At 50.9% G+C, this 14,448-nt stretch overlaps 1 long non-coding RNA gene across 2 annotated transcripts in view; it reads left to right on the plus strand.

The window, feature by feature from the left end:
* The window catches only part of LOC106891555, a 32,492-nt gene extending 20,190 nt beyond the window's left edge, over positions 1 to 12,302 (plus strand). For both annotated transcript variants that reach the window (XR_001412712.1, XR_001412713.1), the window contains 4 exons: positions 2,531 to 2,713; positions 4,270 to 4,372; positions 8,037 to 8,184; positions 12,179 to 12,302. This is a non-coding gene — a long non-coding RNA (uncharacterized LOC106891555). The remainder of the gene's footprint in view (positions 1 to 2,530; positions 2,714 to 4,269; positions 4,373 to 8,036; positions 8,185 to 12,178) is intronic.
* The last annotated feature ends 2,146 nt before the right edge of the window (positions 12,303 to 14,448 follow it).

A 14,448-nucleotide genomic window follows, 5' to 3' on the forward strand; every position in this document is an offset into this window, starting at 1 on the left:
TATTGGATTTCTTGTTTTTCAGGCAGGCGCATCCAGCCGGGCGTGCTCACCGGCTCCGGGGTTAAATCCTCCCATCCCTGGCTTCACCCTTTTTGCTCACTCTAAGCCCTCTCTCCTGCCTTGTTCATCTTCCACCCTGTCCCTCCATCCAGCCAGAGCTGCCCCCGGGGCCAGCGGGTCGGGACGGCCACGCCGAGCATCCCCGGGGCGGGATGGCCAAGGCTGAGGGTTCTGGTCTCTGAATGCACATTGTTCTTGGCTCTGCCAAGGCCAGAGGGGAGAATAGCTGAGCTGTTTACAATATTGTTTCATAGACTGCTAAAAAAGCGGCCGTCTGCGTTCCAGGAGGGCAATGAAACATTTATGAGTCCGGGCCGTGGCGCAGCTCGCTGCCGGGGAGCTGGGGCAGTTGTGTTCTGATGTGTGTCGCATCCCAGATAACGCAGGCTGTTGACAAAGGAGTGAACAGGACACGTGTATGTGATTTTTCATTCCCCTCGCCCAAGGTGAATCATCCCCAGGTGCCCTGATGTGCAGGGCTCCAACCCGTGCCGCTGCCGGTAAGTCCTTGTGAAGCTACAAACCCCTGCACCTGCCCATACCTCTGCCAATTCACACTCGCCACCTTCAATCTGGACGTTTTATTGAAAATAAATAAATAGCACAGCAGGTTTTGGGGTTTTTTTCTTCTGTACAAAAGGAGAGGTCACGTATCTGCCTCTGCTCTTACGGCTCTGTTTGGGTGATTCCCAGTGCCAGAGCCTGCTTCTCGTGTGGAAGTTACAGCAGGTCCTTCCCAATAATGACCAGTTTTTTTCCCAACACAGGATCCCTCCAAAGCTCATTAAGGTCGTTACAAATATTTATTTTAGGCAAATGGACGCTCTAACCAGAATTGTAACCCGGCGGTAGCTAAATGCAGGAATAAATCAGAATTTGAGTTGCAATGTCTATGAATGTTTCACTGTATCTTCGGCACAAGGGATCCCATTGTACGTATTTAGGATGGCTACGGCTTTTACGTGGTTTCGTCTACATTTCTCAGGAATTAATGTTTGAAGTTCCTTCTAGGGATGTATCAAAGGAAAAGCTGGATTTGAACTCCATTCAGAAAGTTTTCACATATTCAGAATTACTTAGTGCCTATAAAAGTAATTTGCTCCTGTGGAATATGTTTAATATATCTCCTGGAAACGGGGTGTTTTGTCCTGTGTGGCGGGGGCTGGGGCTGTGAACTGGACCCGAGTGGCAGAGCAGGGCTGTGCTGAACATCCTCCCGACTCACTCGGGGACGTCCAGCCTAAACCCTTCCTTCCTGCCCAAAGTGGAATTATCATTAACTCCTAACTAGTTTTCAAGAAGAGCAATTTTATTATTTTTTTTTATTATTATTTGTAGGCTGTGGAGTTCTTCCAAGAATTTTTCAATTTTTTTGCGAATGAAAATATAGTCTCAACCAGATGCCAACTAAAATGCACTTACTTTATACCAGCTCGCCAAGGCACCGCGCCACGAGCTCAGCAACGCGACCTTTAAAATAGCCTTTCTAGAACAAGCTGGGAAGAACACTTTCTAAAAAGCCACAATTGCAGCTACTCTTATTACTCATAATATCCTTGATGGAGAGGAACTTAAAAATAATACTTAAGGAACTTTAAGCTTCAACAGCCCCCAGTAGACTTAGTTTATGTGCAGTGCAGGCTTCCTTTGGGGGATTATAGACTCGGGACCGTGATTATAGTGTTGATGATAATGTACATGTTCTAAATCATTACTTGCATAAGAATAAAATAAAATAAAAGGAGTGAAGCCTTTGCTTCACTTTTCTCGTGCAAATGAAGGGATCGGTGATTTAGCCATTTGTTTCTAAAAACAGATACACATTTCCATGTTTTCTCCACATATTTATTAAAATAACAAGTATTACATATGTAAAATGTATTCAGACAATATATTTCAAATCAATAGAATACTTGGAGCCATCAGTCTAAATGCTGCTTTGTAGACGCATAATTATATATTACTTTCTGGGATTTTTTTATAATATTCCAAGAAATGCTGAGCTACTATTTAATTAAAACTGCCACTTTGGATTCAATTTCTTTAGGTTTTGTGTAATCTGACCCCCAATTTATATATTTTCATTAATATTATGCCCGCAGCACATGGATGTGTCTTGCAGCCATTCCTGACCCCACACCCATCTTCTGCTTTAAAGCTGGGGTGAGGATGTGGAGCGGGATGGGGGCCCTGCCGAAGTCAAGAGGTCAAAACAACATTAAATCCAATCTGCTTTAGTAGAACCAGTGAAGATTTTGCACCAACAGTGTCATGACACTTAATTCTTGATTGAACGATATTTTTTTCTGTCTGTGAATTTTCTGTTCTTAAACTGATTCCAGTACATTTGTTGAGCTATGGGGGAAAAGTGTCAAAAAATTCTCTCTTCAACTCCTTTGGATGGGAACAAGATACGTTTTCCTTAAACCCCTTTATTTTTACTTGTTTTTATATTCCTCTTGTTACCAAGCACATCAGTATTCAAATTTGTCACCTTACGAAGAGCTGGTTCTGCTGAGACCCTCTGGACCCCGGCCAGCGGTGGGACGTGGAGGGACTCGAGCTGGGACCTCTGAGCACCACCATCTCCTTGCCCTTGACCCGGCTTGTTTCCACGCCAGACACAACTCGCTCAGCCCTACGTTTCCTCCAGGTAATCCTTCACTTCCAAAACCTCAATGTCTTTCTTCAGTTTATTTTTTTCCCTAGGAGGGGAGCGGTGAGGGGCTGTGCCCCGGGGGGTCCCTTTTCCGGGGGCTGCGGTGGGGACGGTCCCGGCAGGAGCCCTCTGTGACACCCACCGTGGTGACAGGGATGGCTCTTCCAGGGGGGCCGGATGAGGACCACCACTTTGGTTCTCACAGGCGATGGCTGCTGGCTCCTCAAGAGCATTGTTCTGCGCTGGCAGGAACAAATTAGGGCATTGTCTTGGCTTCAGGAAATTTCCTGTCCTCCCTTGATGAGGTGCCCGGCCACAGAAAGTGCCTGTCTGCCCCCACAGCGGCAAATCTCAACACCCCCACGCGGGGCCAGTGTCCTGGGGTGAGGTAGGTTTTTTAGGGTTGACCTGGGAAGCTTGCCCACACAAAATGAATGAACAAAGAACTAATTCGCAGCTGTCTGGAGAGCTGGAACACCTCCATGCTTTGGCCAGGGTTTGGCAAGATGATGGGGAGAAGGGACATTGAGCCTTGTCCTCCTTCATCCCTGCTAAAACTTCCCCCAAGCTTTGGCAAACTATGGGAATTTGGGAAAAGATGCCGGTGGAGACTCTGGGATGAGCCTGTGCTGGTCCTGGCCCTGTGTCCTCTGGGTGGGATGTCTGTGCCAGCAGGACCAGGCTCTCCCAGTGAGTTTGGGGGTGTTAGGAGATGTGGTGGCAGTGGACACCAGATCTGGAGAGGCTTTCTCTTTGTGTGTGTTTGCCAAGGGAGCCTGGAGGAGAAAACCAAGTAGGGAATCAAAGAGAAAAATCCGAATGTTTGGTGGAGGAGGGAAAGCTGGAGCCCGCAGTGAAGGCAGCCTGGAAAATCATGGGTTTTTCAGGAGCCTGAGGGGGGAGAGAGGGACGAGAAGGGCCGGGAGGATGGGAGGAGGCAGAGAGCGTGGAAAGCAGCTGGGGAAGAAGCCTTCTTTGCAGGAAGCCAAATTGTTATTATTAGTGCTCAGTTTCCTGGACAAAAGATTCTTGTCTATTTAAATACTTGTGCTTCGCGGAGCCACGGTTCTCCAGACACAATAGGATCTGCTTTTTCTCCCTGGCGTTTTTCTTTTTCCGTTTGCAGCAGGTGGTTAAAGGCCACTGTGTGCTCTCCAGTAAGTCCCTCACAGGCTCCTGCTGGACTTGCTCCTCATGGGGAGAGGGGGAAGGCCAGCCCCGGGGATGAGGGGTTTGCTTCTCGTGTCCCGTTGGGTCTGTTGGTGGAGATGCTGCTCCTCCGCAGCAGTACAAACGCTGCTGGCAGAGAGGTTAAGATCTATCCAATTGGAATAAAAAGGGCAAAAGCATAAAAAAAATCATTAAAAAATGAAACATCTAGAAATAACCCCTTATCACCCATCCTGTGACACCTCTCTGGGCCATCCCCAGGCTTCCTTTGCTGAGATGCTGATGGTGGGAGGTTTTCTGCTGCGGCAGCAAGGTGCAGAGTCTCACTAAAGCTGAATAATCTTGGCTAATGGCTAATTTGCACTATTCTTTCCATCCAGGGATGCACAAAGAGTGCAAGGGGTTTGAAAGTGCTGTTGTGTGGGTGAGAGATCCAGTACTCGTGAAAGGTGACGTACACACCTGTGCCAGAGCTACCTTTGGGTAAGTTAAATGATGTTCTGGCCCTGCCACCTCCATGTGCTCTTCTCCAGGTGCTTCAGCAGTTCAGCCAGATTGCTTTTCACAGAGGTCCCAGATTGTTTTCCGTGATAGCAGTTAGAAATACTTTTTCTTTCTGTGTTGAAATGTGAAAATCTTTCCCCAAATCATAGCTGACAGCAACAGTATGAAATTTCTAGGTAAAATCCTGATTTTTTTTCCCCCTATATTCAGGTATCTTGAGTTTAATTCCAGATATATCCCTATAATAGAAACAAGACTTTTATTCCATAAAAGGATGGGAGACACCGCGCTCCGCTCACTTCCTGATTATAATTGTTGCTTGTTCCAAGCCCTTTGAAAAATCAGCCTTCCTGGATGTATGACAAATATAAATATATATTTATACTCAAGTTAATACAAAAGTGCAAATGTACTTCAGGCCCTCTGCACTGCGGTTGGACTCAGGGCTGTCACGGAGGACAGACAGGATGCACAGCTGCTAAACCACTAAAAGCACGTACCACGTCTCAGCGTAGGCAGTGGGAAGGGTTCCTCTGTTGGGATTCTAGAAAACTGAATAATTCGCTGATGGTGAATGAATACATAAAGCCAACCTACAATCAAGCTAGTTAATTTTTTTTTTTTTTAAATGTTATACAGCACCCCAGTTTCAAATGATAAAACCAGCTGTTCTTCCAACGGTAAATACCTGGGGAAAAGCTGTCAGTGTTTTATGGGTGTGAATTTGGTTTGGTAATTTTTTTTCCTGGTAGGTAAAGGCACAGCTGTATGTGGCTTTATGCCACATCAATGATATGTCGGCCCCAAGAAACGTAACTAATACTTTTATTCCATAGCAGTCTGCCTTGTTGTGTCCTGTGCTGTGTTTCTGCAGCGGGCCCAGTCCAGCAATCTCAGCATCGCCCCAGATCCCCAAAGCTCAGAGGATGGTGATGCTGGTCCCTTCACTGTCGTGGTCCAGGTCCCGTTTTCTGTTGCTGCAGAAGGAGCCAGGAGCCGAGGCTCTGGGATTCCTGGCCTCACACAGCCTTTGCTCCGGCGTCTCCTCTACCTTTTCCTTCAGCAGTTTGCCCACTTGCTGTCCTCCACGGCAGTTCCCTCACCCCTGGCCTTGCAGAGGGACCCCCGGGGACCTTCGGTGGGACAGAGCTGCTGGGGATGGTGTGGGAACACACCCCAGCGGGCGGTTGGTGGTGGTTTCCCTCGCTTTTCTCTTAAGCCATTTGTTGGGTTGTGTGGCTGACAGGCTTCAGTGCACAAGCAAGATATTTTCTTTCCTTAGTTAGTTTTCTTTTCTCTTTTTTTCCCCCTTTTTTTCACTCTGAAACTTAGGATATATCTTAATGTTCTTCCAGCTGCCCAGGCCAATCTCCAAACAGACACCAGAAACCCTCGTTTCCCTTCCTTTTTTATGTCTTTACGCCTGCTGAAGATGCAGATGCCTGATTTGGGGGCAATTGCCCAACAAGCGAGAATGACTTGGCTTGCTTTTATTTTATTTTTGTAATTTGTAATGGTGAGTGGAGCCAAGCCAATATCCGGCTGGACAATCCTCTGCTGCCTGGAGCCCCGGGGAGGTTTGGATCCGCCGCTGGCTGCGTGCTGAGCCCCGCTTCCAACGCGGGCCAGCTCGAAACGGCAGCTCTGCATCTCCCCAGCACAGCTTTGGCCTCTTTTAATGCCTTTGCTCAGAGCAAGGGATGAAGAGTGACTGCTGCTGGGTGCAGAGATGGAAAGGAAGTGGGCTAACGCTCATAAGCGTGCCATTTTTCCTGGTGTGTGACCCAAAACTTCCTCCAGTCCTGCTGGCTGAATACCGTGCCGTTTGCTGCCATAAAATGAGGGTATAGAGTTACTTTTTTTTTTTTCTTTTAATTTTCCTTCCTTTTTATCCATTTTTTTTTTTTTAATTTATATTTTTTCTTTTTTCTTCTTCTTTTTTTTAAGTTTTCTGGAAAGGTCATACTTTTACCTTTCCCCACTCTGCCTTTCCTGGGCACACCAAACTGGCTGATGCCAGTGCTCACCCGTGGCAGTAGGAGCCCAAGGAATAAGGGACTTTGTTTGCTCTTCAGGCCAGCTCTGCCTCTCACGGCTGCGGGGGCACTGGTGGCCATGGGGACAGCAGTGGCTCCTAGGTGACTCTGGAGAGCGTGTTGGCCCTGGTGATACGCTGAACCGCTCGAGCAAATCATCTTAAAATAGGCTTCATATGCGATGCAGAAGAACCCAAGCAAAACACAGAACCCAGCCAAACCCAAATTTATGCTTGTGGTTACTGAAGCTTGTGAGATCAATTTTTTGTTTACTTAAAACTGATTTCAAAGGGAGTTTTTCTATTTTTTTAAAATTCTCATTCTTGATCGTTGGGTTGGGGGATGGTGGTGGTGGTGATGGTGGCTCAGCACTGGTCCAGCCAGGGCTCAGCATCCTGTCATCTCCCCCCGGGCAGCTGACGGTCCCTAGATGGGCAGGCCACCAGGACCAGGCAGGAGGCAAGCAGAGGGGCAGATGCTGTCCTGGACACTGTGCCTTGACACCCGGGTAGCTGTGCAGCAGGCTGTGCCCCTCTGGGAGGTGGAATGAGGGCAAGGAAAACCATGGGGTCCTTCTGGAAAAGTAGTGGTGCTTTGGAGTCACTGACCTTCCATGAGGTCACCAGCAAAGGACCTTCTCATGTGGAACAACCAGGGCTAAGTTTGGATCCATGACTCAGTTTTGGGGGAAAAATAAAAGTCACTGCAGGATTTTTGCGCTGTGGAAGTGTTTCAATGCTGGTTCTTGTCCTTCTCCTGCCCTGTGACAGGGAGAGGAGAACATCTCTGGTTTACAACGCTGGAGTGTCTGTCCCATGGTTACGCTGACTCTCTGGGGTGGGTTGTAGATGGGCTTTTCTCCAAAGTCTCATGTCCCACTGTCCCCCAAAGGCACTGTAGGACACAGACAAAACCAGCTGGTGGGTAGGAAATTGCTTCTCTCTGGACTAAGGTGTGTGTGTAAATGCTCTGTCCCAACAAGCGCAGATTTGAGGTCCTGTGAGGGTTGTGAGCACGGTTACAACTGGCAGAACAGGACCCACGGTCGCTGCTCCGGTGGCACATCCCACCAATCATCCCCAGAGATGCTCTTCTTTTCATGAAAATGTGGAAAAGCAGATCTGAGCAGAGTTGGGATTGTTTTTTTATTATTTCTAACTTTTGAAAAGACTGAAGCCAGCAAGTGTTAAAAACACCAGTTCAGTTTAAAAAAAAAAAAAAAAAAGGGGGGGAAGAAAAAAGCCAACAAACAAAAAAAAAACCCCAAACCTCACAAAGGCTCTGCAGAGCTGGCAGAAGCAGGAGCACAATAATAGCAGCGATGGCTGATTTAATCTTCTGTGTCATCCCGCATACGCTGGGTTCACCCCAGCGGGATGGGAAAGCCTAGAAAGTCGCACACGGACGTGTTTCAGGAGAAACCATATAGAAAATAAACACGGGGGATAAATAAAGCGCCAGCAGGAAGCGATGGTTTCCCAGGACAGAAAGCAGAGGTGATGCTGGTGGCAGCCCCCCGGCCCCCCACCGCCGGCAGCGCCGCTCGGGCCCCAGCAGGGACAGGGCAGGGAAGCGCCCACCTATTTTATTTATTTTGTATTTTTCAGGAATCCCTGGCAGCGAGCTGTGTGGCCCCCGTTTGAGCTGAGAATTTGCCTGCAGCCCTCGGCGTTTCCACTGGCCTGATCCCCGCGGGGCCGGAGCCAGCAGCTTTGTCTCCGGCCAGAACCCGCCGTCCCCCGGTGCAGTGATGTGGTGAGCACACGCCGATGCCAAGCCCAGATGGAGCTGTTCCCCGTTGCAGATTCCTGCCTCTGGCTCCCGCGCTTTCTTCTTTTCTTCTTCCTCTTGACGCTTAACTTATTTGCAGATTTGTCAGAGTTTAGAGGGTTGTGTCCCGGTGGCAGTTTGTGTTGGCCCCCTCGGGAAATGCCAGCTTTGCCCGGGGCCGCCGGACGCGTGGAAACGGCAGCAGTGAGACAGGCATCAGTTTTTAAATGGGCTTAATTAAATCTGAGCAACACTCTTGTGCGGGCTGCTGGGTCCCTCCTGCCCCCGAAAAGCGCTGCGAGGAAGCTGGGTTCTCCTCTTGTCGAGCTGGTCTCCTCTGAGAGGAGCTGCTGGGGGGACCTGGGGTGGGATGAGGACCGTGGGGGGACAGTGCCATGCGAGGCAGAGGGAGCCTGGGCTGGGGGGGGTCAGTGCTGGCAGTATGGGAGGAAAAAACATTGATTTTGTGCTTGTGAATGGGAACGGCTTTGGGTGGAAATCCCGGAGGGGAGAGGGGTGGACGGTGCTGCTGCTGTCGCATCGTTTGTCCGTGCAGGACCTCGCTGACGGAGTCATTGTGTGCTGCCTAATTGCTTTTGGATGATGTTCAGGCACCAAAGTGGGGCAGAAGCAACTCTCCAGGCTGGCTTTTAACTCTTTTGTGGGGGTGTAACTTCTGGGTTGGTGGCAGGGGGAGGTGGGCTGGGAGCGGTGGGCAGCAGGGATGGAGCCTGCGGTGGGCAGCACCGGGGCAGTATGGATGTGAGCTGTGGGGTGGACAGTGCTGCTGCTGTCGCATCGTTTGTCCGTGCAGGACCTCGCTGACGGAGTCATTGTGTGCTGCCTAATTGCTTTTGGATGATGTTCAGGCACCAAAGTGGGGCAGAAGCAACTCTCCAGGCTGGCTTTTAACTCTTTTGTGGGGGTGTAACTTCTGGGTTGGTGGCAGGGGGAGGTGGGCTGGGAGCGGTGGGCAGCAGGGATGGAGCCTGCGGTGGGCAGCACCGGGGCAGTATGGATGTGAGCTGTGAGGAATGACCAGAAAAAGTATTTTAATAATATAAAAGAGAAAAAAACAAGGTTTAAAACCTGCAGATCTGTGCAGAGAGAAGAGAAGGGTTTGGAGTGATGGGACAGAGCAACCCCTGGCCGGGGGAGCAGACTGACCCGTGAGGCTGTGGTGGCCATGCTGGCATCCACAGCACGGGCATGAAATAAACAAATTAATGTCTAACAAGCATTAGGAGGGAAGAAGGGATGTTACAGAAACACAGCCCCGGAGCCTACAGGACTAATTGCCCGGGCAGGCTGGAGGAACGGATGTGTTTAAGAGCTGTGGGGACCTTTCTCTGCTCTTTGGTGGAGACAGTGTTAATCGGCCGGGCTTAGCAGCGTGCGGCGGATGTCAGGGAGGAACAGAAGGGCTGTTAAGCACGAGGAAATTGCTCGCTGTCTAGATGGGCTTAACACAATATAAACTACACGGTACGGGCTGAAAGTTAAAGCCTGAAATGGTGAAGGAACCGGAGTTACCCAACGGGAGCTGGGGGTGGGGTGGTTCCCGCACGGTGTTGCTTGGACCCAGAGCCTGCGAGATGCTTGGGTTGCTTTTCCCTTCCTGCTACTTCATCACCATTCTTTTTTCCATAAGAAGGATGGGAGGAAACCATCTAGAAAGGAGCCTGGGAGCAGAGATGACCCAAGCTGGAGTGAGCGGGCTTCCCACCGGCATCCTTTGGGCTCCAGCTCTGCCCATCACTCTCATCTGCTTGGATGCATCAGATGCATCCCTCCCTCCCTTCCTCCCTTCTTCCAGCCCTCATGTGGAGGTACCTGGGCCACGCTCAGTACTGCCATGACATCCCCCTGTATACAGGGAATGTTTCACAGTCCCTGAACTAGGAGATGGGACCACAGCATCTTCACTCCCCAGTGACAGCCCCCAGCCTGGCCCAGCTGGACGTTGTGAACCGTCCCATTCATGCATTTCTAGCTGTGCCATTCATTTGTTCTCTGCAAAAAATCACCCTGCAAAACCTCCCCTTCCTAAATTCCCCTCTTGCTCCCACTGGATTATGCCTGGCATATGGAGGAACCTGGATGGGGAAACCCAAGTTGCCTGTAGGGGTTTTCCCACCTTCAGAGTGTTGAAAGGGGCAGACATGGTAAGGGCACAATCTGCCCAATTCAAACTCTTGGTTAGAAAGCTTGTTTAACTAGAAAAAAATAAGGATTTTTGTATTGGGGAAGCCGTGGAAAACCTGCCCAGACTGAGGAAAATTGGTAAAACTGTATCTTAATTATAATTCATTACTGCAGTGTCTTGTTTTGGAATTGCACCTTTGGCTAGCGTGCATCTGGCCAAAGATGCTCTGATAGTGCCCCACAGCCTTCCTGCCCGTTTTCATTTCATTAAGAAAAGTAATTAAAAGAGGGTAAAAAAAGAAGCAGCGGAGTTACTGACTCTCTTTACAAGAATAAAGGGTTTAGGCCAAACCTACTGCTATGAAAATAAACAGAATTTAGCTTTTTTTGTTGCAAGTTCTTGCCATATATTGAATTTCCGTGCTTGGTGACAAGGATGGATGTGCCTGAGTGAGCAGCGATTGGATTCAGATGGCTTTGGGCTGCGATTGGTTTTGTGTTGGAAAGCTGGAACCGTCCTTGGAGAGGAGGGTTTGGACCTGAGCTCGAGGCCATATTCTCTAAAGAGCAGAAACCTCGCAGCCTGATTTATCTGCTTGTTCACTTTTTCGTGGTTGCGCCTAAATTTTTCCCTCCTTTTAAAATCCTGTGCTCAGGACATGGTTTTAATCCGAGAAGCTGGCAATTGCAGTTTGAAAGGCTTGATTTGTGTTTGCCTGTAGATCTGGACATGGGCTCTTGTCCAACAGGTGCATTTTTCTCACTAATTTGCCCCAGAAACACTTCCCGGGGTGGCTCTGCCTGTGCGGCACCGCGGGAGCCAGTGGCCCCTCGGGGTGGTTGTGGCACTGGGGGGGACACTGCTGCTCCTGGGATGTGGCACGGCTTGGTCCCCTGCCCCGGGGGGACTGAGGGGAGATTGTCTCCTCTCCGGGGGCACCGAGGAGACCCGGTCCCTGCAAGGAGAAGCAGCCCCCACACTTAATGCTGCTCCCCCCGTTGTTCTCCCCTGCATTTCCCCGGTGGCTCCCGTAGGAGAAGCCCCTGGTAAACACCACCTACAGAGCACGAGCCCTAAACTGGGACTAATTTGGCACCGAGCTCAGCCATAAAGGATAAATGTACTTTATGGTCGCATTCAGGATGTAGCTGTAACAGCTAAATAAAACCATCCTCCCCGTGATGGAAGCCGTCAGCTACGGCCCCGGGGAACTGGGCTTTTGTGCAAGGAAATAGTGACTATTGCAAGTCCCTGCTCAGAAAATGGGAAAAGGATTGAATGACCTTAGGGCTACAAAGATGCTGAGGGGCCTGGAACATCTCTCTGATGAGGAAAGGCTGAGGGACTTGGGTCTTTTTAGTCTGGAGGAGAGAAGGCTGAGGGGGGATCTGATCAACACCTATAAATACTAAATCAGGAGGATGGGGCTGGTCTTTTTTCAGTGGTGCCCAGGGACAGGACAAGAGGGAACGGGCACAAACTTGTACATAAGAAGTTCCATCTAAACATGAGGAGGAACTTCTTTACTGTGAGAGTGGTGGAGCACTGGAACAGGCTGCCCAGAGAGGTGGTGGAGTCTCCTTCTCTGGAGACATTCAAACCCTGCCTGGACACGTTCCTGTGGGACCTGCTCTGGGTGGACCTGCTCTGGCAGGGGGTTGGAGGAGATGATCTCCAGAGGTCCCTTCCAACCCCATAGCATTCTGGGATTCTGTGACCAGAGACAAGGGGGGCAGGTGGGTGTCCTGGTGAAGGACATTCATGATGAGTTGAAATCAGCAGCAAGGAGCCCCTGTGTTTATCAATAATGTTGTCATCCCCTCTGTGCCACAGGTGACTGCCCAGGTACATGGCCAAAGAGAAGAAGACATGAGCCCCACGGCTACTGTGGGTCTGGCAGACGCAGGATCAGGCCACACTGGTTCCTGGAGGCTGGAGCTGGGGTGCTCAGGACACGCCAAAGCCCTGAGCAAGGGGGCAGGTAGGACACAGGGGCTCGTCCCTTCTGCTGGGGAACTGGTTTCTCACTGGTGTTGCCTCAAGAGGTATTTAGTTCCTTTTTGCAGTGGGGAAACTGAGGCACATTGTTGTTCCTGAGACTGGGTGCAATTTTGGTTATGTCAGTAGATCTGTGAATTGTTCCCCCCCCCTTCTCCCAAGTCACAGGAGATGGGACAAGAGGAAATGGCCTCAAGTTGCTCCAGGGGAGGTTTAGGATGGATATTAGGAAAAATTTCTTCACGGAAAGGGTTGTGAAGCCTTGGCAGAGGCTGCCCAGGGCGGTGGTGGAGTCCCCATCCCTGGAGGGATTTCAAAGCCGGGCAGACGTGGTGCTGAGGGACACGGGTCAGCGGTGGGTTTGTCAGTGCTGGGCTGATGGTTGGACTCTGTGATCTGAAAGGTCCCTTCCAGCCGAGACCATTCTGTGATTCTTTCCTGGGGTCTTATGAGCCAAAATCTCTTAACACCTGGTAAATCTCGAAGTTGCCCTGGGAAGAAGAGCTTGGGGAGAGCAAGGGGTGAGCAGCACACGGAGAAGTTTCCACCCTTGGCTGCTCCCCTGCTCAGCCACACGTGAGTTTGCCACCCCAGTGGGTCTTTGCGTGGCCCTTCTGTGCTGGGAGGGGGGAGTGCAGGACCCTGCTGGGGCTGGGAGCGTGTCCCGGGGTGCTCAGCACCTCAGAGATGCGACTGCTGCTCTTCCTGCGCCGGCGCTGCATCGGCCTCGGGGGGTCCGGGACAGGGGAAGGGAGGAAGGAGCCTGCTGCCAGCAGCCTCAGCAGACCCGAGATGTTTTCCTAATAACATCCAGATGGATCCACAGAAGTTGTTAGCATCTCGGAAGGAAAAAAAAAAAAAAGAAAGAACATCAACTGCAGGATAAGTGCGGTTCAAATGGTCTGGGAAGGGCAGCCTGGAGGAGATGCCCATTGCTGGCTCCCCAGATGCCACGGGAGCATCCGAAATAGCAAATGTTTCCCTGAGAGCCCTGCGCAGGCACGGCTGGGAGCAGGGTCCTGCTCAGCAGTGCTGTGACAGAGCCTTTCCTTCCAGAATCAGGCTCCTGTTTGCTAATTTGAGTCTAGAAACCCCTTTTAATTGAGGCGCAGGTCAGAGGTTGGCTCTTTGGGTACGTGTGGGTGCAGGTGCCCACCCACCCCCCTTCCCAGCTCCTGTGCTGCAAGGAGGAAATCCGTTTTGGGATAAGGGGGGGAGGAATTCTGCAGGGAAATAAGTGGATTGTGGTGGTGGGGAGTGGGTTGAGCTTGTCCCAAATGTCCCCACTGCCCAGGAGCCCTCACATGGGGCAGACGTGAGCCCTGGCAGGGGGAGTGGGAGGTGGTTTTGGGGGTCACTGCGTCCACCAGGGCTCCCATGTGCATTTGGTGGTGACAGATGGTCCCAGGGGAAGAGCCTCGGGGTTGAGGGGGGTGTGTGAAGATGCTCTGTGCCTCGGGTGATAAATGCGTCGCAGCCTGGCTCCGGAAACGGGGCAGGAGGGAGGATGTGAGCGACAGAGGATTCATATCCCGGAAACTCCGCGCTGTAACAGCTCGGGAATTCGGCGTGATAAATGCATTTGCCTGTGCTGCCGCAGCCAAGCTGCTTAATGTGGGAAGCAGAGTTTCCTGCAGCACCGAGTTAGTGGGGAAGGGAAAACCCTGGGAGCCAGGGACGTCCGGGGAGATTTAAGCAGGTAAACCCATTACCAGTGACCACCTCTTTGTGTGGGGATTACACTGAGGTTTAAGCTGCAGCTTCCTGACGCTCAGTGTCTCGGGCAGAGCACGGGCTGCAAGGGGGGGCCTCTCCCTCCCTCCTCCTGAGGGGCTCAGCCTGAGAGCTGGGATTAGTGGTTGCCCCAGGCCACCCGCACTAGCCAGAACTAATTGCTGCACGTGCTCAGAAACAGCCCAACCTGTGCTAACCGTGGTGATGCTTCGAGGCAGAGGTTGGCCAGACCTTCCCCCCCTTCTTCCTGATGCGACCTTCCCCATGGAAATATGTTTCTGGTTAAATAACTGATTTACACTGTCCCAGCACCCCAGAGGTTTACCCCAACTCCCCCCATAGCTCAGGGTGCTGCAGAGACTGGTTTAAAG

This window comes from Calidris pugnax, unplaced genomic scaffold (genome assembly GCF_001431845.1).
Source record: "Calidris pugnax isolate Ruff unplaced genomic scaffold, ASM143184v1 scaffold27, whole genome shotgun sequence".
Classification (NCBI taxonomy): Eukaryota; Metazoa; Chordata; class Aves; order Charadriiformes; family Scolopacidae; genus Calidris; species Calidris pugnax.